Consider the following 21,897-nt stretch of genomic DNA (forward strand, 5'->3'; position numbering starts at 1 on the left):
TTGTAGCAATTATGCTTTTATTTAGTGTGTAATGTACTTTTAAGAATAATACTTGTTAAGGAAGATCACATGATCTATAATAACCAATAGGAAAGTAGCAGGGGCTACCTCAGCAGTCAGTGTAGAGATAGAGTTGGAGTTGAAAGCACATGTGTCATTGACGCTGAGTATATTGTAAATAAACTTTATGTTTCCACCCAAGAAGTGTCTGCAGATCAACTCTATCATTAATAGCACAACACGCCCCACCTATAACACCGTTGTTTGACGTTTTTTACTTTTCTGATTTGCATAAGGTGCATGTAAGATTATGTATTGCGCCTATGAACTAGAAGCCTATTGTCATTCCAAATTGACAAACTGGAATTGCACTGCAAATGGTCTCCCTATGTCATGATTTTGTCAATATAGTTCCGGGCTGCAAGTTGGATTGTAAGAGGAATGTATTGCTAGTAGGAGAGAGCATGGGGTTACCTCGTCACTGCTAACTGAAAAATACCAATGATCATCTTGCAGGCACCAGGATTAAGGACATCTTTAAAAAACACTGACGGTAATGGGGATCACCTCCACTCAAGATTAAGGCCAGAAGTAGATCGTAGGAGTTTGTATAGATACTTTAAAAAAGACTTAACAAGTGAGCGTTGGTTCTATAGAAAGTGAGTCTGGGGAATTAATAATGGAAAATAAGGAGATGGCAGATGAATTGAACAGGTATTTTGCATCTATAGAGTAACATCACAGAAAAAGCTATAAATCGGGGTGGAATTGTCCCAGATTTGCACTAAGTGCAGTAGTGGTTGGGCTTTCACACCATATCATGCCATTTCTGTCTCATTAATTATGCAGCCAGCTCGCTGGTAGACAGCCTCTGATTTGCACACCACGCAGTTACCTCTGCTTCCTCAGGTAGGGCGCCATATTTAGACAACACACTTCTCTCAATGCTTGCAGCCCAGACAGCTCCAGTGAAGACATGTCCCCAAAAGCCAAGAAGAGTGCTGTCCTCCAGTCCAGTGATGCATCCCTGGGACCCTTTCTGGACGACGTGGAGGCAGGCCACAATGTCCTGTGGTCGCAGAAAGCCCATAAGTATTACCACTCAGGCCTGGGAAGCTGTGGCAGAGGTGGTCAGTGCCAATGTTGCACACAAGTGGCCGACCCTCCAGTGCAGAAAACGGATGAATGATCTCATCTGTGCCGCCAGAGTAAGGCAACCATCTCATCACTCTAAACTCACACTCACAAGGCCATCACACATTTACTGGCTTCTCGCTCACTACCAACTCAAGGGACGTCATCACTCACTCTCTCACATGCACCCTCGCATCTCCTCTGGAGACTGCCCCCTCAGCCCTCACCACCTTGAGGCCAGTTGCACGGATCATCATGTGCACCCACACACACCCTGGATACCCGTCCTCCCCAGTACAGCCCTGGCCCTGCAGCCATTGAAAAGCCATCCCACCTTATGGCTGGACTGGTAGGTGGAGACCTGCCCGTGAGCCCATCTAAAAGTGATGTGATGTTGCCTGAGAACCCGGCGCTGATGACTGCGAGTGCTTACTGAAGCAAGGCAGGCAAACAAACCCCGAGGTCCTGAGTAAAGTGCTGATCACCAGGCGTATGTTACTTATGTACAGTTGTGAAAATGTCAATGTGCAATCACGCCGATGTGTCCAAATGATCCAGCATGTGGGAATGATTCCGATGAGCAAGGCTTATAATGAGATGTTAAAGTATTGAAATTAGGTTCCTGAAATGCGGCAGTGGGAAATGCGGCTTCGGGTGGAGGAGACAATCCAAAGTGGTTTCATGACGGTGTGAAAATGATTTTTGGTCTTCTCGCCATATTGATCGCCCCCCCCACTCCCCGCCATGACGCCTGACGTCAATGGGGTCGGAAAATTCCTGCCTTGGAAATGGAAGGGAGGGAGGAACTTAGGAAATCATCAGGGAAACGATACTAAGCAAATTGTTGGGACTGCGGGCTGACAAATCTCCCGGTCCTGATGGACTTCATCCTTGGGTCTTAACATCTTGCCAACCAATGTTAGAAGCTATTATTAAAGACGTTATAGCAGGGAAGTCAGAAAAATTCAAGGCAATCAGACAGAGTCAGCATGGTTTTGTGAAAGGGAAATCATGTTTAACCAATTTATTGGAATTCTTTGTAGAAGTCACATGTGTTTTGGATAAAGGGGAGCCAGTGGATATATTGTACTCAGATTTACAAAAGGCATTTGATAAGGTGCTACATCAAAGGTTGTGGAAAATAACAGTGCATGATGTAGGGGGCATGGTGGCATGGGTAGAATATTGACAGGAAACAGAGAAGGCATAAATGGGTCATTTTCTGGTTGGCAACGAGTGCTGTGCCACAGGGATCAGTGCTGGAGCCTCAACTTTTTACAATTTATATAAATGATTGGAAGAAGGGACCAAGGGTATGGTTGCTAAATTTGCTGACGACACAAAGATTGTTAGGAAACTAAGTTGTGAAAACAACATAAGGAAGCTGCAAAGAGATATAGATAGGTTAATTGAGAGGGAAAATACCTAGCAAATGGAGTATAATGTGGGAAAATGAGCAATTGTCCATTTAGGCAGGAAGAATTAAAAGAAGCATATTACCTAAATGGTGAGAGATTGCAGGGCTCTGAGACGCAGAGGGATCTTAGTGTCCTCATTCATGAATCACAAAAGATTACTCTGCAGGTACAACAAGTAATTAGGAAAGCTAATGGAAAGTTATCATTTATTGCAAAGGGAAATTGAATACAAAAGTCGTGAGTTTATGCTTCAGTTATTTAGGGTGTTATTGAGACCACATCTGGCGTACTGTGTACAGTATTGGTTTCCTTATTTAAGGAAAAGTGTAAATGTGTTAGAAGCAGTTCAGAGAAGGTTTACTAGACTAATACCAGGAATGGGCAGGTTGGCTTATGTGGAAAGGTTGGGCAGGATAGGCTTGTATCTGCTGGAATTTAAAAGAAAAAGAGGCGAGTTGATTGAAACATATAAGTTCCTGAAACAGGGTGGGTGTGGAAAGAAAGCTTCCTCTTGTGAGAGAATCTAGAACTATGGTCACTGTTTAAAAATAAGAGGTTGCCCAATTAAGACCGAGATGAGGAGAATTTTTTTCTCGCAGAGAATCATGTGTTTTTGGAACTTTCGCCCTCAAAAGGCAATGGAAGCAGAGTCTTTGAATATGTTTAAGACAGAGCTAGATAGATTATTGATAAGCAAGAGGGTGAATGGTTGTTGGGGGTAGGTGGGAAGGTGGAGTTGAGGTTACGATCAGATCAGCCATGATCTTTTTGAATGGTGAAGCTGGCTCAAGGGGCCAAGTGGCCTATGCCTACTCCTAGTTCGTATTTTTGCATGTTCTGGTTTTATTCCGGTTTTCCAGCATCTGTAGTATTTTACTTTTATTATAGCAAAGACTGAGGTGGATCAGAATAGATCAAGGTAAATGGAAGGTACATTCAGATATGTAAAAATGCTATTTTAACATGCTGGATATATCTAATTCAGTGAATGATGCTGATAGTAATAGAGATAAAAACAAAAAACAGTGCTGGTGGCTCCTCTGTACTATATGTACGTAACCCAAAGAAAAAGTAAAGTTTTGATGTTGGTATTGTAGTTGTCAGGTATGATGATGATGATTAACTCTGGAAATTAGGCTGTGTAGCATACAATTTAAGGCATTGTGTCACCACCCAAGATAGCATGCAAGATGCATGCACAGACTTCTAACTGGAAGTGCACATCATGCCACCTTGGCGTGGGTGGCAGCACTTACGAAAGTATAACAGGCCGGAACGATGCAAAGGAGGGTAAACCCAGCTGAATGAGTGTACAGCGCCGTGTGCTGTACATGCCTACCATTTTGGAAAGCCCTGGTGAATTGAATGCTATGTGCTGACCTTAGAACAAGATGCTACCCAGCATTAATATCCCCTCATCAGTCCCATTAAAATATTCATATTGGCATGTTTACAAGAGGCAGTTGGATGCTGTGAATATAAGGCCAACTGTGGGTTTCTCCTACTGGATAGACACACTAAGATGGGCTGAATGGCTTTTCCCAGCTGTATTCATCCTTTAAACTTGGGAATGCAATGTAAACAATGTCTGCATTATTCTTTTGGTATGATTCAGTTCACTCACCAGCCCAAAACTGTGTTTCAATGCATCAAAAACCTGAAGGGAGACTTCACCAAATTGACAGAATTCCCCATGACTATGGGAGAACATGTCTTCCGATGTGCAGAGATGGGAGGGTTTTTTTGCTCTGAAGCAGGGGATGGAATAAATAAATCTGCAACATTACAATCAAGTACTGCAAAACCGTTAGCTATTTCTATGGAATATAAATATAGCCCTGAAGTGTTAATGTGTCTTTCAGTGTATTTACAAGGAACATTTTTGCTGCTAAGCACTGTAAGGATGGAGTACTAAAATGATGCTTTGATAAATCAGCATTGCATTTTTAGTTGTCACTGTGATAAACACCAGTGCTTTAAAGTGCCATCAGAATGTGTATATTCATTCCAATCGATACATTAATAAAAGAGACAGCACCTTAATCACAGAACTTTAATGATAATTAAATTCCCCACAAATGACTCCAATAAACACATGCACTGATTCTAATCAATATAAATGAGCTCACTGCATAAAACCTTCTTCCACCCCAGCTTTCTTCATTTTTCAGCTTTGGCATATCTGGCCCATGCAATTGTGGAATGTTTGATAATTGTTGTCAAAATGGAAATGTTTCATTCCTCAATATATATATTTTCTCCACCTTGATGAGAACAGATTTGCTGGCTGTAAACAGAGAGAAAAAAATAAACGCCTGGGGAAACGACTGGTTCTGGCCTCAGTATATAACACAATCATAAACACATCCTTTTTGAATGTAGTTATGATGAGAATTTAGATTCCACTGAACCTATTTGTGCTCAAAAGCACCAATTTCCTTCCCCATGCTGTCTCCTGCATCTCAAGGGCTAAAGCTCTAATGCCATATTGTCTCAGGTGATATTCTAGCCACTTGGAACATATCTTAGGCCCATTACGTATGACAGACCTAATGCCTATTTAAAATGTTCTTCTACATTTTACAGAATCCTACCATTTTGTGTTTCCTGTTGCTTTGTTTGTCCTCCCCAAATGCATTACCTCACAGTTCTCGGGATCGAATTTCATTTTTCTGCCAATCTAATTAGTCCATTGGTATCTTCCTGCAGTCTAAAGCAGGAAGATATACCATGAAGCCAATTATCACATCGTCTGCAAACATCTTAATCATTTGAATTTAAATCATTGGTATATTGGTCTACACCCAAATAGGTAGGGTCGGTACTGAGCCACGTGGAACTCCGCTGGAAACAAACATCCAGTCACAAAAACACCCATCAACCATTACCCTTTGCTCCCTGCCACTGAGCCAAATTTGGATCCAACTTGCCTTTTCCTTGGATTCCATGAGCTTTAATTTATTGATCAGTCTGCCACATGGGACCTTGTCAAAAGCCTTACTAAGTTTTTTGTAGACCACATCAAACACTTTCCTCATCAACCAGCCTTGTTACTTTCTCAAAAAAATCAAGTTGGTTAGACATGACCTTCTCTTAACAAATCTATGCTGATCAATGGATTAATTAATCCTTGTCTTTCTAAATGACAATTTATACTGTATATATATAAAGGAAGAGAAGGCTGTTGGTAAAAGAAGAGGGATTCTAAGATCTAAAGCCTCCAGCCTGTAAGCCTTAAGCCACTGTCCGCAAGGACCCAGAGCTGAAAGAAACTCATTTTGAATGATTGTCCAGAGCATGCTTTGCCAGGGGTTGATTTAAATCTCTGTGTTTTACTGTTGCCTTAATGGAGATGTAATGGGAGCCAAATTAATTAGGGGATTTTTAGAAGTTATTATAGTGATAATTTGTGGACACATGTATGTGCTTACAATCTTTTGATGAATAAATGTTTAATTTAGTTTTATAAAAACCTTGAGACTTGGTGGTCTTATTATAACTGAATTCAAAGCCAGCATCTCAAAACATACAACTTGCAAAAATTGGGTATGGCAGTTGTTTCAAGTTTCCTTCTGGGATTTGAACAGCTCGGCATTTACCATCAACTGTGTCATAATAACTGGGGGCTCTTTGTGGGATATATTTATAATTCCTTGATTGGCTAGGAATTGATGAATTTTAAGGCTATGAGTACGAGAAACACTTTAAATTCAGGAGTGGGTGTGAGGTACATTTGAAGTGGTGAGACTGCAAAAATGGCTGTATCCATGGTTAAATCTTTTTTGGAAGTATAAGATACAAGTCTGATTGGGTCACAGAAAGTATCCAAAAATTAGTTAACAGAGTTGATGGATAAGTTGTAATTGAGGTTACCTATAGCGGCAAAGAAAGCAGATATAATTGAAGGTATAGCACAACATTTGAAGTTGAAAGTGATGCCTGACACGAGTGAGTCAGAGCTGGAGGTAGTGAAACTTCAGTTAGAAATGAAGAAGCTTGAACTTGAACAAGCAAAGTAAATGAAAAAAACTTGAACTAGCAGCAGCAGAAAAAGAAAGGATAATTCAAAGGGAACAAGCAGAAAGGCAGGAGAAAGGAAGGAAGCTGGAACTGGAATTCCAGACAAGAAGAAAGCTAAAAAAAAGAGAGTCAAGTGAAAGAGAGAAGTAAAGAAAAAGGGCATACCAGCTTAAAAGGCTGGAAGTTAAAAAAGAGACCTTAGTTTTTGATGAGGAAACATTTTTAACCTAAAACCCAGTGGGAAGATGTTTAAATTTGTACAAGTTCTTCCAAAGTATGAGGGAAAAGATGATGAAGCGCTCTTTATTTCACCTGAGAAGATAGCTAAAAATATGAAATGGCCACGGGAAATCTGGACATTGTTGTTACAATCCAGGTTGGTGAGTAGAGCACATGAGGTTTATGCTTCACTGTCAGAAGGAATGTCAGTGAATTATGATGGGTAAAAAAAGGCTATTTTGAATGCATAGAAGTTGGTTCCTGAGACATACAGGCAAAAATTTAGGAATATGAGAAATCAGCCTGGGCAAACTTATATTGAGCTTGAAAGAGTAAAACAAAGTAATTTTGACTGATGGATATGGGCATTAAAATAGAGACAACATATGCAGCTCTTAGAGAAGTAATTCTTTTGGAAGAATTTAAAAATTCAATTCCTTCGGCAGTGAGAATTTATGTGGAGGAACAGAGGCTTCAAATGGCAAGACAAGCAGCAGAGATAGCTGATGATTGTGAGCTAGTTCTTAGAGCTAAGCTTTTTTGTCACCCTTTTAAATCAGAGAAGGATAGAAAGTGGGAAGGTGAAAGGAAGGTAGGGAGTTAGGGAAAAGAAGGTGTAGGTGGAAATTCCCAGGAAGTTTTTTCTCAGAATAAAGAGGAAGGTACTAAGGGAGAAGTGGCATTCAAAAATTGAGATGTTTTCATTGTAATAAAGTTGGACAAACGAAGTTAGTGTGCTGAAAATGGCAGGAAAATCTGTTGGAATTATAGAGATGCAGAAAAATACTTGGAGTAAGAGTACTATGAGTTCTGAGGTTCAGGCACGGGAAAAACCAATAGTTTCTGTACAGGTAAAACAGGGAGAATCAGTGATAGGTAAAGAAGAGAGAATATGTACACAATTTACTCAAGAGAATTCCAAGGAGCAGGTTGCTGAGCTGTTTAGAGATTTTGTGTGTGAAGGGAAAGCCTTTCCATGTGTACAGCGTGGAGTAGGTAAAGATGTTACAATTTTAAGAGACACATGGACTAGTCAATCCTTGATGCTGTGGGATAGTGATATTTGTTGTTGAGAGGGACTATTGAAGAAACAAGTGATAATAATTCGGGTTCGTGGAGATGCTAAACCTATTCCATTATGGAAGGCAAACTTAAAGAGCAAACTTAAAAACTGGTGAAGTGACTGTTGGAGTGGTGGAAGAAAATGCCCATTGCAGGGGTTCAGTTTATTTTGGGTGATGATATAGCTGGATCACAAATGTAGCTGATTCCTAGGGTTGTTGAGCAGCCTGCAGAAGCGTGTTCAACAGAAGTGTTGCAAAAGGAGCTTCCTGGATTGTTTCCAGATTGTGCGATAATGAAAGCACAGGCTCATAGGTTGAAACAAGAAAAACAAGAAAGGCAAGCAATTCAAAGGCAGGAAGAAGGTATTGAAATCCAAATGGCAGGCACTGTGTTTGATAACATTGTTCAGAAAGACACAACAGATGAAAAGGCAGTTGAGGTGTTTAGCTCAAGGCAGTTAGGCAAAAAGGATTTGCAATTAAAACAGTTATATCAGGCGGCTTACTCAGAAACATAGGCAAAATGTATTCCAGAATGTTATTATCTTAAGGGTGATATTTTAAAAAGAAAGTGGAGGCCGGATCATGTCGCAGCAAATGAAAGTTGGAGGGAGGTACATCTGATTGTTATCGCAGTTGGATAAAGAAATGAGATTCGGAGGGCTGCTCATGAAATTACAAGAGAGGGGGAACATTTAGGAATTAGGAAAACACAGCCAAAAATACAGAAATATTTTTATTGGTCTGGTTTGCAAGTTATGTAGTCAAATTTTGTAGAACATGTCACACATGTCAGGTGATAGGGAAACCACAAGCAGTGGTTAAGCTGACACCTTTAATCCCAATTATAGTATTTGAAAAACCTCTTGCTAGGGTCATGGTTGATTGTGTAGCACCCCCTATAAGACTATAAGTGGAAATCGATACATACTGAAGATGTGTTTATCATGTTTCCTGAAGTGATACCATTAAGAAATATTACAACCAAGAAGAATTTGGATGAGATAACTAATTTTTTTTACAAGATGTGGTTTATCTAAAGGAATACAATAAGGTCAGGGGTCAAATTTCATATCACAGCTGTTTATAAGGAAGTAATGGACAGTTTGAGGATAAAACAGTTTAAGTCAACAGCTTACTATCAGGTGCCACAAGAGGCTTTGGAAAGATGGCATCAAACTTTAAAAGCAATGATGAGAGCATGCTGTCAGGATTATCCACAGGAGTGGGATGGAAGAATTCCACTCTTGTTATTTGCTATTAGAGAGGCTCCTAATGCATCGGCTGGTTTTAGCCCTTTTGAACAGGTTTATGGTCATGAGGTAAGGGGACCACTGAAATTAATTCATGATAAATTGCTGGCTCAAAATTCAGGAACTATTCTCTTGGATTACATATCAAATTTCAAGGAAAGACTGAACAGAGCATGTGAGTTGGCTGGGACAGATTTAAAAATATCACAGCAAGCGATGAAAGTGAAGGTAGATAAGAAAGCTAAAGCTTGCAGTTTTGTTTCTGGAGATAAAGTATTAGTCTTGTTACCAGTATTATGTGATTAATTAAATGCAAGATTTACAGGGCCTTACAGGATTGAAAAGAAATTGTGTGAAGTAAATACTCCAGATAGAAGAAAGAAGCAGAGGGTGTGCCATGTAAATATGCTTATAAAATATATTGAGAGTGAAGAGGACCAAAAGAAGGTGTTAGTGGTAGTAGATAAAGAGAAAGAGGTACAAATGCAGAATTCTGAAATTGGTTTTCCTCTAATTGAATTGGATAATGAAGAAGTACTTGGAAATTTAAATGTAATATTGAGTTACCTTCCAGACAAATGTCAAAGTGACTTGGAAAAGCTATTACAGTCACACAAAGCTTTTTGTGGAAATAAGTTGTGGAGGAGCTATACATGATGTGTCTGTAAAAGTTTCATATTCGATAAGACAACATCCTTATAGATTAAATCTGGCAAAGTTATCACAGATACAGAAAGAAATTGACTTAATGCTTCAAAATGATATCATTGAGCCTAGTTGCAGTAACTGGAGTTCACCTATTGTACTGGTATCAAAACCAGATGCAACACAAAGACCGTAGGCAGAATTTCACCCATGTCGGGCAGGCTCTGCGTGGGCAGTCGGGAAGCCAACTGCTGCCTGTGATGGAGACTGGAAGGCAATTTCACGCTCTGTGCTGCCAATGCGGGTGGGGTGGAAGTGCGAGTGGGGCAAGCGTGAACTTAACGCATGCGCATGAGTGCTTTATGCAAATCTCCCTGAGGCACAGAACTGCCTCAGGGAGATGAACAGCTTTTTAAAAAAATTAATGATTTTATAAATGTTATAAAACATGTCCCCTCATAGGACTCTGTAACATGAGCAGGGACATGTTACTTATGAAAGAAAAAGTGTATTTTATTTTTATTTGCTTTCAGAAACTGGGCGCATACTTACCTGCCAAGCTAAAAATTTTACCATGTGTGTGAACTATCGAAAGGTGGATGCAGTGACGAAAGCAGATTCATATCCTATACCATTGTTAGAGGATGGTATTGAGAAAGTGGGACAATCAAAATTTATCACATTTAAAAGAATGCTGGCAAGTACCTGTATTGGAAAGAGCAAAGTAGATATCGACTTTTGTGATGCCAAATGGACTATATCAGTTTAAAGTCATGACATTTTGTATGAAGAATGTACCTGTGACATTTCAAAGACTGACTAACAAGGTAATTGCAGGTCTAAGCAAAAGTGCTGTTTATATTGATAACTTAATAGTTTTCAGTCAGACAAAGGATGATCATTTACAACACCTGAAAGAATTATTTGCTCAATTACAAGAAGCTAATTTGGTGATGAACTTGACTAAAAGTGAATTTGCAAAAGTGCAAGTGACGTATCTAGGCCGTACCATTGGACGTGGCAAGGTGGCTCTGAGAGATGTGAAGATCAAGACTATTGCAGATTTCCCAGAGCCTACAACAAAATGAGAAGTTTTGAGATTTCTGGGCAGGAGTGGGTTTTACCAGAAATTTGTGCCAAATTTTAGCCAAGTGGTTGCTCCACCGACTGAACCATTAAAAAATAACAATAAGTTTTAATGGACACTAAGTGTTAGAAGGCATTTGACAGTTTGTACTACCTATAACACCAGTGTTGGCAGTACCCAATTATGCCAAGCAATTTAAGTTGGCCATTGGCACAAATGAAAAAGAAATTGGGGCTGTACTGTTACAAGGAGATGACAATGGAATAAAAAATCGATAGGGTATTTTTTATGGAACTGAATGCACAACAGAGAAGAAATTCAATGATCGAAAAGGAAACATTGGCCAGAATTTTCCTATCAGCGATTTGGGGGTGGGGCCTGCTTGCCAGTGGGAAAATGACACAGGATGATGTTGAGAGGAACCCCCGACATCATCCCGGTCCCTTTAAATTTTCAGGAAGGCGGGCGGACAGCGAAATCAGCTGTCTGCCCACCGACCTGTCAATGGCCAATTGAGGCCATTGACAGGGTACTTAAAGTAAATAAAGGCCCTGGCCGTCCAAGGGGTGAGGTTTCATGTTCCTTTTTAAAAACTTTAATAAATGTAATGTTATATTTATTATGTCCCATCTCCTGTGACATTGTCACTTGAGGGGGACATGTTAATAATATTTTTATTTTGCTATTTTTTTTAAGTTTTTTAGAATGTCACTAATCTCCCTGAGACAGCACTTAGTCCCAGGGAGCAGTGCGCTCTTTCATGCACATGCGCAAAAGGGCGCACTTTGACAGCTGGGGATTCCCTCCCCCCCCTGCACAGGAAGCGCATAGTGCTTCCTGTCGGACAGGCCGCTGGGCGGGCCTTAATTGGCCCACCCACTCAAAATGACGGCGGGCCCCCTTTTAGCGGCGGGGGTCGGCTGTCCGCCCGCCGCCGAGCCAGTGAGGCCCACATGCCCACCAAGGGCAAAATTCTGCCCATTGAGTTTGGCGTTAGCATTGCAGCATTTTGAAATTTATGCTGCAAACAATTCATTAGAAACAATTGTTTATACAGATCACATCCCTTTAAAGTTTCTGGAAAATTTTGAATCTATTACTGCAACTATTTAATCTACAGAATATAGATGTTGCCGATGGAGAAAATCTGTTTGCAGATGCGTTATCAAGAGTTTGAAGTTAAAGGAAAAATTGGACATTTAAAACCTGGACACTGAACTTGAATGATTTGAATGAAAGGTTTTATATATATATATATAGTTATGTTAATGCATGCATCTGGAAATGTAATAGAGTAAGAATATAGATAAGTTTAGGAGATAGTGTAAAATCAGTTAATAAAAACAAAGCCGTCTTTTAGAATTATGATGGCTCATTTTTCATAAGAAGGTGGATGGCAAGAAGATATAATGTCCATAATGTTATTAGAAATTATGTTAAAATAGAGTTCTAGTGGTGTCTGAGTCTATGGCTAGGATTTTCCAGTTGTCAGGTGGGCTCGGCGGGAGTGGGTGGGGGGTGGTCACGGTGTCGACTGTTGCCCGTGACTGGCTCCACACTGTGATTTCATGCGGGCAGGCCAATTAAGGCCCACCCTGCGTGGATTACAAGCGGCAGCACTGAGCGCTACCTATGCGGGTGGGGGGAGGACGTAGAGTCGGGCCCAGTGCTCTTTCACGCATGTGCGCAAAAGAGAGCTTTGATCTCCCAGGGGCACAGAGCTGCCTCAGGGAGATGGAAGCACTTTAAAAAAATATATATATAAGGACATTAAAAATTTAATGCCACATGTCCCCTCATGCAACTGTGTCACATGAGATGGGACATGTTGTATTTTCAAAATAAAGTTTTTATTTCATCAGTATTAGCTGCTCATGGATGAGGTTTCCTAAAAATCCTAAAGGCCGCTTGGTCTTTTCGCCTGCCCACCAGCTGTAACGTTGGATGGGCAGCGTAAAATTCAATTTAATTTCCTAGTTATTGGCATTAATAGGCCTTTCAATTATTGGCAGGTGCGCAACCTACTCCAATGTGTGCCCACTGAGCAAAATATCGCATGAACATGCGATGACATCGGGACGCATGCCCAATCTCATCGCGCATCATTTTACATTCCGGTGTTTTGGGTGTGTGCCGCATGCCGAATGTAAATTTCTGCCCTATGTGTGTATATGTGTTAATTGGATTAAAGGCAGCTGGTCCAGAGACTTTGATGTATAGGCAAGAAGCAGGTTTGAAATGTCGATTAGGTAAACAAAGGGAAGATAGAAGGTGAAGTGTAAAAGGGGAAATTTGCATTTTTAAATAAACTATTCAAAAGAATGGGTGAAATATTACACCTAGCCAGAAGAAGCCACACAATGTGTTTTCTTTCTTCCAAAGCTTACTAATTAAATTGGTGCTATGAAAAGGATTTATTGTTAGAAGATGTAAAGTTCAAAAAACCTAGTGATACAGTGAGAATTTGCATTCAAAGAGGAAAATATGTATAAAAGGAGAGAAGGTTGTTGGTAAAAGAAGAGGGATTCTAAGATCTAAAGCCTCCAGCCTGTAAGCCTCAAGCCACTGTCCGCAAGGACCCAGAGCTGAAAGAAACTCATTTTGAATGACTATCTAGAGCATGCTTTGCCAGGGGTCTGTTTAACTTTATGTGTTTTACTGTTGCCTTAACGGAGGTGTAACTGAGAGTTAGATTAATTAGGGGATTTTTAGGAGTTAATATAGTAGTAATTTGTGAATGTATGCATGTGCGTACAATCTTTTAATTAATAAATGTTTAATTTAGTTTTATGAAACCCCTGTGAGAGTTGATGGCCTTATTATAATCAAACTCAAAGCCTGCATCTTGAAACATACAAGGTGCAAAAAATTGGGTATGACTGTTGTTTCAAGTTTCCCTCTGGGATTTGAACAGCTCAGCATTTATCATTAGCTGTGCCATAATACCATTGAGATCCAGTCAGATCAGGGGTCAAATTTCATGTTCATAATATTCCAGGAGGTGAAGAGTAACCTGGATGTACTGAGCTAAAGTCTTCAGCGTATCACCCACAGTTGCAGGGGGTGCAAGAGCAGTACCACCAGCCCCTAAAATACAAAGATCAGGGCATACTGCCACAAGCATCCCTGTGACTGGGATAAAGAACTAGGCTTTCTTCTGTTCGCTACCAGAGACTCACCCAATGAGTCCACCTGTTTTACTCTGTTTGAATTAGTTTACAACACCAATTGAGGTGTCCTCTGAAACTAATCAATGAGAAGTTTTTAGAACAGAAGGAGGAAATCTCCATGTTACACTACATAACAGTATCCCTTGAGTGATTCATGAGAGCCTGTGATTTAGCTGAGAACACTTAAAAACCTCTCAAACAACTATGAAAGAGCAGGCAGGCAAACATGCCGGGGTCCTGAACATTTCAGCCAGGCTATGTGCTAGTGCTCCTACCAATACCAAGTGAACCCCTAAAAGCCCAGTTAAGTGGCCTGTACAGAGTAGCAAAGTAGCTCAGGGAAGTAAACTATCCAATTGACACCCCAGGCCACAGGAAAAAGCTAAGGCTATGTCATGTCAACATGATAAAACAATGCCACTGCCGAGAAGGGGACAAACAAATAATGGCCTGTCCCATAGCCACCAACTGAGAGGACAACGGTAACAGTGGAGATGAACTGAAGGGAGACGTGATTGAGGCGCACATTGAACCCCTAAAAAATACAGAAATGCTGCCGAACGTAGTCCTTATTCACCCATCTAATGCAAAACAGCCAGCAGACTTGACAAGGCTGCTCACTGCATTTAAAACCCAAGTAGAGACAAGCTAGGCTATGCCATGTTAGGTCAACTTGATGTGGATGAGGGAGAGGCCCCTCCAATAAGGCAACATCACAATCATCTAGGTCTAGAAAAGTAAGCCTAGGTTTGGAAGGATGTTAACTACATGCTGGAGCACCAACTAATAGACCCTAGCAGCAGCAGCTGGAGCTTCCCAGCTGTGTTTGTGCCCAAGCTGGGTGACTCCACAAGGCTCTGCATTGACTACTGAAAAGTTAATGCAATGACCAGAACCGACTCTGACCTGATACCCTGCCTGGAAGACTGTATAGATAGGATAGGTAAAGCAGCCCACATTACCAAGATAGATTTACTGAAGGGATACTGGTTCCCTTGGCCACCTGTGCAAATGAAATCTCCACATTTGTAACTCTGGATGAGTTATGCAAGTGTTGAGTCATGCCATTTAGACTCAGAAATGCCCCAGTCACCTTCTCAGGACTGATGAAACAGATACTGACAGGCTTTTCCAATTATGTTGTCTATCTAGACAATCCCCTAGTGTACAGTGACAACTGGGAAACTCACTCAAAGCAACTGGAAGCCCTCTTCCAAAAATTACAGAAATTACCTCGCAAAGAGTGAGTTCACTAAGGTCCAGGTCACCTGCTTAAGAATGATGGTGAGTCAAGGACAGACACTTCCCAGAGCTTCAATGGTACAAGCAGTTGCAGAGTTCCCCATTTCTACAACAAAATGGGAAATCAGGAGGTTCTTGGGTAAGTGTGTATTCTACCCCAAGTTTGTTCCAAACATCAGCATGGTAGCTGCCCCACTGACAAACCTACTACAGGACAAAGCAAAAGCAGTAACGACCGAGAAATGCCAGTTTTCAAAAAGCTGAAACCCATTTTAAAAAACAAACACGTGCTTGCAGCTCCAGACTTTAAGCAAACATTTAAAGTAGCCATCAATGCGAGTGACATCGGGTCGGGGCTATCCTCCTCCAGAAGGACAAATCAGGAATACAGAAACCAACTGCTACTTCTCCAAAAAACTGAACAAATATCAGAAACCATATTCCACAGTAGAAAAGGAAACCTTGGCTTGATTACTAGCTCTCAAACATCTTGAGATATATGTCGGAAATGGATACAGGGAGACCGCAGTCTATCCTAGACATAACCCTTTTACCTTTGTGAAAAAAATCAAAATTTAGAATGCAAGATTATTCCACTGGAGCTTGTTTCACCAACCATATCACCAAAAAATCACCCACATGGCAGGGAAATCGAATATGATTACAGACACCCTGCCCATAACTTAAAGAGACCCATTAAGGACTGAGGAGATAATACAGACCAAGGCTAAGAGATTGAATGGGAGTGAATGTGTCTGTTGTTTTATATTTCTCCTTGTAATGAAATGAGAATGAATCTCATTTCATTCTTATTTTGAGGGAGGTGTCACAATGACAAGAAACTGTAAATGAGTGAGAGCTGCCTACAACTTCAGCAGCTAACCACAGATACACTGAACTGTCAAAAGAAGACACTGATCAAAAAGTGACTGCCAAGAGTCATCTGATAGTTGAAACTGTAAAGCTGACCACTTCCCTGGAAAGTTTATATGAGTTGCACTGCACGCCTGTTACATGGAATTTCACACATGATGGATGTCAAGGTCCACTTCAAACAGGGATACTCTTTAAAGGAAGGCATTAAAAATGCAAAGTGTTGGACTTTGATCACATACTCATCAGACAGTCAAAATCCCCTGGTGGATGAAAAAAAAACCATCTCCTGTTGATTTATAATTTGAAATGTGCACAAAGTTTTGGAGATGACAAGATCAGAAAATGGGATTACTTTGTCTACAACAATGAATACAAGACGTTCTAATTGAATACCCTCTGGGAATATACAGACAGGAGTTTCAAAACTAGTTCTGCCAAACAGAATCTGAAAGAACAAGTGGGAGGAGAAAGAAACAAAGCATTTATCTAAAACACTGCTGGAAAAGAGCAGGAAAGATCTCTCTCTCTCTCTCTCTCTCTCTCTGGAAGCTAAAAGGGTTTCTTCAACAAAGTGCAGGCCTGAACAAAGACAACTCCAGAATGCTACAGGAAATCAGTTAACTTCAAAAGGCCACAATCTATGCCTCAAAGACAAGCAAAGGACTAAAGGACTTAATTGTATATTCTTTAACTTTTTATTGGACTCAAACTTTCTTTTTTCTGATACCTGTGTGTGTGTGTGTGTGTCTGTGTGTGCGTGGTCACGTCTTTATTATTTTTTCTTGTGTTTCATAACCAATAAACATACTCTTTCTTTGACTTAAGAAATCCTGGTGTGATTGGATCCTTATTAAAAAGATAAATACATTTGGATTGGAAAAGGCTTTCACGAGAAAAAAAAAATATTAAAACCTTTGTAGCAACCAACTGAGGAGGCTGAATAGAAGGGGAACCAGCTCACTTCTGCTCACCTGGTTGTAACAATATTCAGAGTTGGCAGGTCATAGTATACATTGATTTGATGTCTTTATGTAATTTTCAAGCTCACCATTCCCACATACATAGCAGCAGTATTTAAATCAATTGTCAGCTACTTTCACGTTAGTTGCTGATTGATTTATCCTAGCTGTTACTGTGACGTAGAAGCCTTTGGTGGTTTCTAGAGTTGTTTAAAGTTGCTAAGTCTAAAGGGAGTAGTGTGACAAGTGCTGAAGGTCTTCTCTCCTGACGTCAAGAAGTTTGTGCAAACCCCTTGTCCCCTGACATGGGTGCAATAGTTTCCATCTGCTTTAAGCAAAAGCATGACAAGGGAAATGAGCAGAGGGGACACAGAACAGGGCAAACTGCTCGAAAGGGAGGAGAAGAAAGGCCAGAAGGACTCTCAGAAGGAGGCCATATCTGTCTATGGTGTTCAGGGTGCAATTCTTCTACTTGAACATCAGCAAGGAATAATACGTGAGACACCTGCACTTCTCGGAGGACATCCTCACTGAAATCTGCCAACTGCTCCAGCCATGCTGCAGCCTCAGAACAGGACAAAGACTGCATCACCAGTGGCTTAGAAGGTGACTGTGGCCACAAACTTTGATGCATCAGGCTTCTTTCAGGCTGGAGCAGGGGACTTTTGCAATTTCTACCAGTTTGCTGTCCATTGTCACATAAGCGATGTCACTCAGTGTCCGTATTCCAAGACAGCTGAATACATTTCATTGCCAAAGATTAGTAATTAGAGCAAGCACTGGGCTTTGTGAAGATTGCCATTAACTGCAGGCACAATGCGTTTTGGGTGACAAATATTAACTCTCAGTTGCACTGAATCCTAAAGGATTTCACTCCTTCAACATCAAGCTGGTGCGTAACCATACATAGTGTGTGCTGTAGGCCAATGCCCAATATCATCACAGCAGTCATGATGCCTTCATTCTGCCTGCAATGTCATGGACACTTGAGCCATCAAGCATTAGCTGCTGTGAGACAAAGACTATCCTCTGGCAATGTGGTTCATGATTCCAATGCATAAGCAACACGCTCCTGGGAAACACACATACAATGCAAGTCATACTGCTATACGAAATGCCATAAAACACACCATGTCATGCTGAAATATTCTTCTGCGGTTTGGACCATTCTGGAAGAGCTCTGCAGTACTTTACAGAGCTGGGATTAAGATTTGTGATGCTCTGCTGCCATGCTGCACAACCTCGCCTCTGGAGGACACAGCCTTTGCTACCAGCTACATGGCGAGCAGCTGAGCAGCTGGAGGAGGAAGGGAGGAGGCCAAGCTTTCCATGATGCTGGTAATTGCAACCCCAATTCCCCATTCACCAACAGTTCCAAATTTTAACTTCCTTCCCCTCTGTTACTGCCTATCACAGTGTCCACATGGCCACAATGCAAAAATAAAACAAACAACAACAAAAAACATTTCAAATCATATGGATACATTAAACCATGTCACATTGCATATAAACACCAACTGAGCACACTTATATTCCCTTAGTACTTCTCTTCTGTGTGCCATTGTCTGGTACGACCTTCCTACCTAGTTCTACGACAGTGACTGCAGCATAGCTTGGTGGAAGGCTGACAACTTTCTGTAGGGAGACTAATGCTGGCTTTGCAAGATACCTTGAGCAGCTCTGGCCTAGGATGTCCAGCATCAGCCTGTGCCATTTTGGCATGGTCAGCAGCAAACTGTGCTGGCTGATAGGCCACTGGTGGAGTGGCAGGCATGGGAGCACAAATGCTCTTCTCCTGAGAGAGGATAGCAGATTTATGCTCCACAGAGTCACTGCAACTCCCTTAGATCAGTGCCTCAGTTACCTGGGTAATTTGTTGGAGAACACATTTCTGGAGTGCTGTGAGAGCCTGCAAGCTGCTTTGTAGACTGGTATCTGTAGCTAAGATGACAGAAGTCTGAGCTTGCATGGCAACAAGCTGACTTTGCCTGACAGAAGTTTGAGTCCCCACTGCAGCACTCAGACTTCTGCTTGTGCTGCAAAGTGAGATGAGACATTGGCTATTAGATGGTGTATCATGGGTGGGTCCACAAGTATGCTGATGGAGTTGGCCACCACTTGCATCCTGGAAAGAGTGGTTTCCAAGCACTGCGCAATGCCCTGTGTAAAGTTGGTGCTGAACTTCTCCATGCTTCTTGACATTGGATGTAAGTTTCCTGGCAGGCCTGCCAACGCACCAAGTATTTCATTGCACCCATCAGCCTTCTTCTGTAGGCAGCCACTAGAAAAATGCTTATGAGTCATTTGTAGCAAAACACATGTGTAGCCACATCATCCAGCAAGCTGGCCCTTACGCTACTAGGTTAAGTGAGTGGGCAAAAATTTAGTAGCTGGAGTATAATGTAGGACAATTTGAGGTTGCCACTTTGGCAGGAAGAATAGAAGAGTAGAATATTATTTAAATAGAGAGAGACTGTAGAATGCTGCAATACAGAGGGATCTGGATGCGCTCTTACACAAATCACAAAAAGTTACCATGCAGGTACAGCATGTAAGTAAGAAGGCAAAAAGGATGTTGGTCTTTATCGCAAAGTACGTGGAGAATAGAAGTAGGGAAATGTTGCTACACTGTACAGGGTGAGACCACAGCTTGAGTACTACATACAGTTTTGGTTTTCTTAACTTGCTTTGGAAGCAACTCACCAGGCTAATTCCTGAGATGAAGGGATTGTCTTAAGAGGAAAGATTGAGCAATTTGAGTCTACGCTCATTGGAGTTTAGAAGAATGAGAGGTGAGAGTGACTACCCTTGACATCAAGACAGCAACTGACTGAGTGTGGTATGAAGGAACCCATAACAGCTGAAGTCAATGGAAATTGGAGGAAAACGCTCCACTGGTTGGAGTCCATTCCCAGGAAAAGCATCCATTTTAGGATGCCCTGAGATCATGATAGTTGCTATTTAAATGGAAATCTTTCTTTATAGCCAATAACTTTTTTTGCTTCAAAAATTTACTTTGATTATAAAACACTGATGTGAAACAAGCATTTCCATATCATTAATATTTAAATATAGTTCAGTCATCTGATTTTTGAGTTGATTGAAAGATCTCAAGTAGCTCTCAATTTTGTTAATCATGACAGCCTGAAGTACCTCAGGCATTGCCTTAAGGCTCCATGCTGAATGAAACAATAAATTCTGCACAACAACTGTCTTCATTTCTACAGGTTCACACATTCTCATAGTGTTTCAGGCTGAATCTTACTTCAAAATATTCAGCCTCTGTGCTGCATGAATCCTTGTCCTCAGTGATTTTAATCTCTACCTCAGCTCCCCTTGCCCTTTGTTCTATGAATTCAGCATCCTCCCGTTTTTTCTAAATTCTCTCTCCATTTAACATTGCTGACCAATATTCATGGACACCCCATCAGCCTCACCATCTCCCATAGCCCCTCTACTCTGATGGTATTGATTGTCGTCCAGCCCATGAATGATAAATTCCTTGGGCTGGATTTTGCTGTCCCATTTAGGGAAGCAAAAAAAAAATTACGACTGAGGTGGAGGTTCCACCCCAATTTCCCTCTCCAGTTATTTTTAATGATGCAAGGAAGAGGGCAGGTCAGGAACCTTACACGCCGCTGTTTCAAAGTTGCTGGTACCATTCTAGAAATTGACAATACAGAACTTCTGCAATTTTCACCAGGGACAATTTATTTTAGGAACATAGGCGTATACGAGTTTAGGAAGCCTCCCTAAATCACACCTGCTGGGTGAAGGCATGAAACATGGATTGTAGGTGAGAAGAGAATAAAAGGTGAGTAAAAATGGTCTTGTCTCATTTACAGTTCATCATGAACCTGCTTGCTTAGATGATCTTATTGAAACACATAAGATCCTGATGGTCTCGGCAGGTTGGACGGTGAGAGAATGTTTTTGCTTGTGGGAGAGGCCAGAACTAGAGGACACAGTTTAAAAATAAGTGGCCTCCCATTTAAGATGGAGATGAGAAGAATTTTTTTCTCTCAGATGGCTGTGAGTGTGTGGAATTTTCTTCCCCAGAGAGTGGTAGAGGCAAGGTCACAAGTTAGATTCTTAACTAACAAGGAAGTCAAACAGTATAGGGAGTAGGCAGGAAAATGGAGTTGAGACACAATCAGATCAGCCATGATCTTACCAAATGGTGGAACGAGCTCAAGGAGCAGAATGGCCTACCCCTGCTCCTAATTCATATGTTCACATGAAATATTGCAGCCTCAGTTAATTCTGTGTTTATTAAAGTGAGTGATGACATTGTTGTGATTGGAAAAGGTATGTGACTATTAAATTAATATAGTTGCCAGGTTGTTATTTCTGACAACTGGCAAGCTTTCAAGTGGAAGAACATCATTGTAAAAGTGGAAAAAATCTTCAGATGCATTAGAATAGATTATCAACCAAATAATGTGGTGTTCTGCATTATAAAATATTGAAAGGCTAGCCCAACATGAGATCCAGAGCTAAAGTGTTTAAATTCTCTCCTTGACTTTCATTCATCCTTTCAGAAGAGTTCAGGCTATTTGGCTGTTTGAAAGCTTTGATGGGTGCCTGAGTTTTTGGCTGCTCCAAAGGCAGTGCTGGATTCTGTACTGCAGACGTTCTATAGAAGTTCAGACAGCTGCCATGGGGAAAGTAAGTTTGATGGCTTGGCTTCCTCCCAAAGGATTCTTTACTTTAGAGTTTGTTTACACAACTGTCCTGGGGAATATGTGTTTGATGACTTCAACAGATTTATGAGTTTCTGAAGAAGACAATGGTTTTTCATGACTTGGAT

This window comes from Carcharodon carcharias, chromosome 1, assembly GCF_017639515.1.
Source record: "Carcharodon carcharias isolate sCarCar2 chromosome 1, sCarCar2.pri, whole genome shotgun sequence".
Taxonomy (NCBI): domain Eukaryota; kingdom Metazoa; phylum Chordata; class Chondrichthyes; order Lamniformes; family Lamnidae; genus Carcharodon; species Carcharodon carcharias.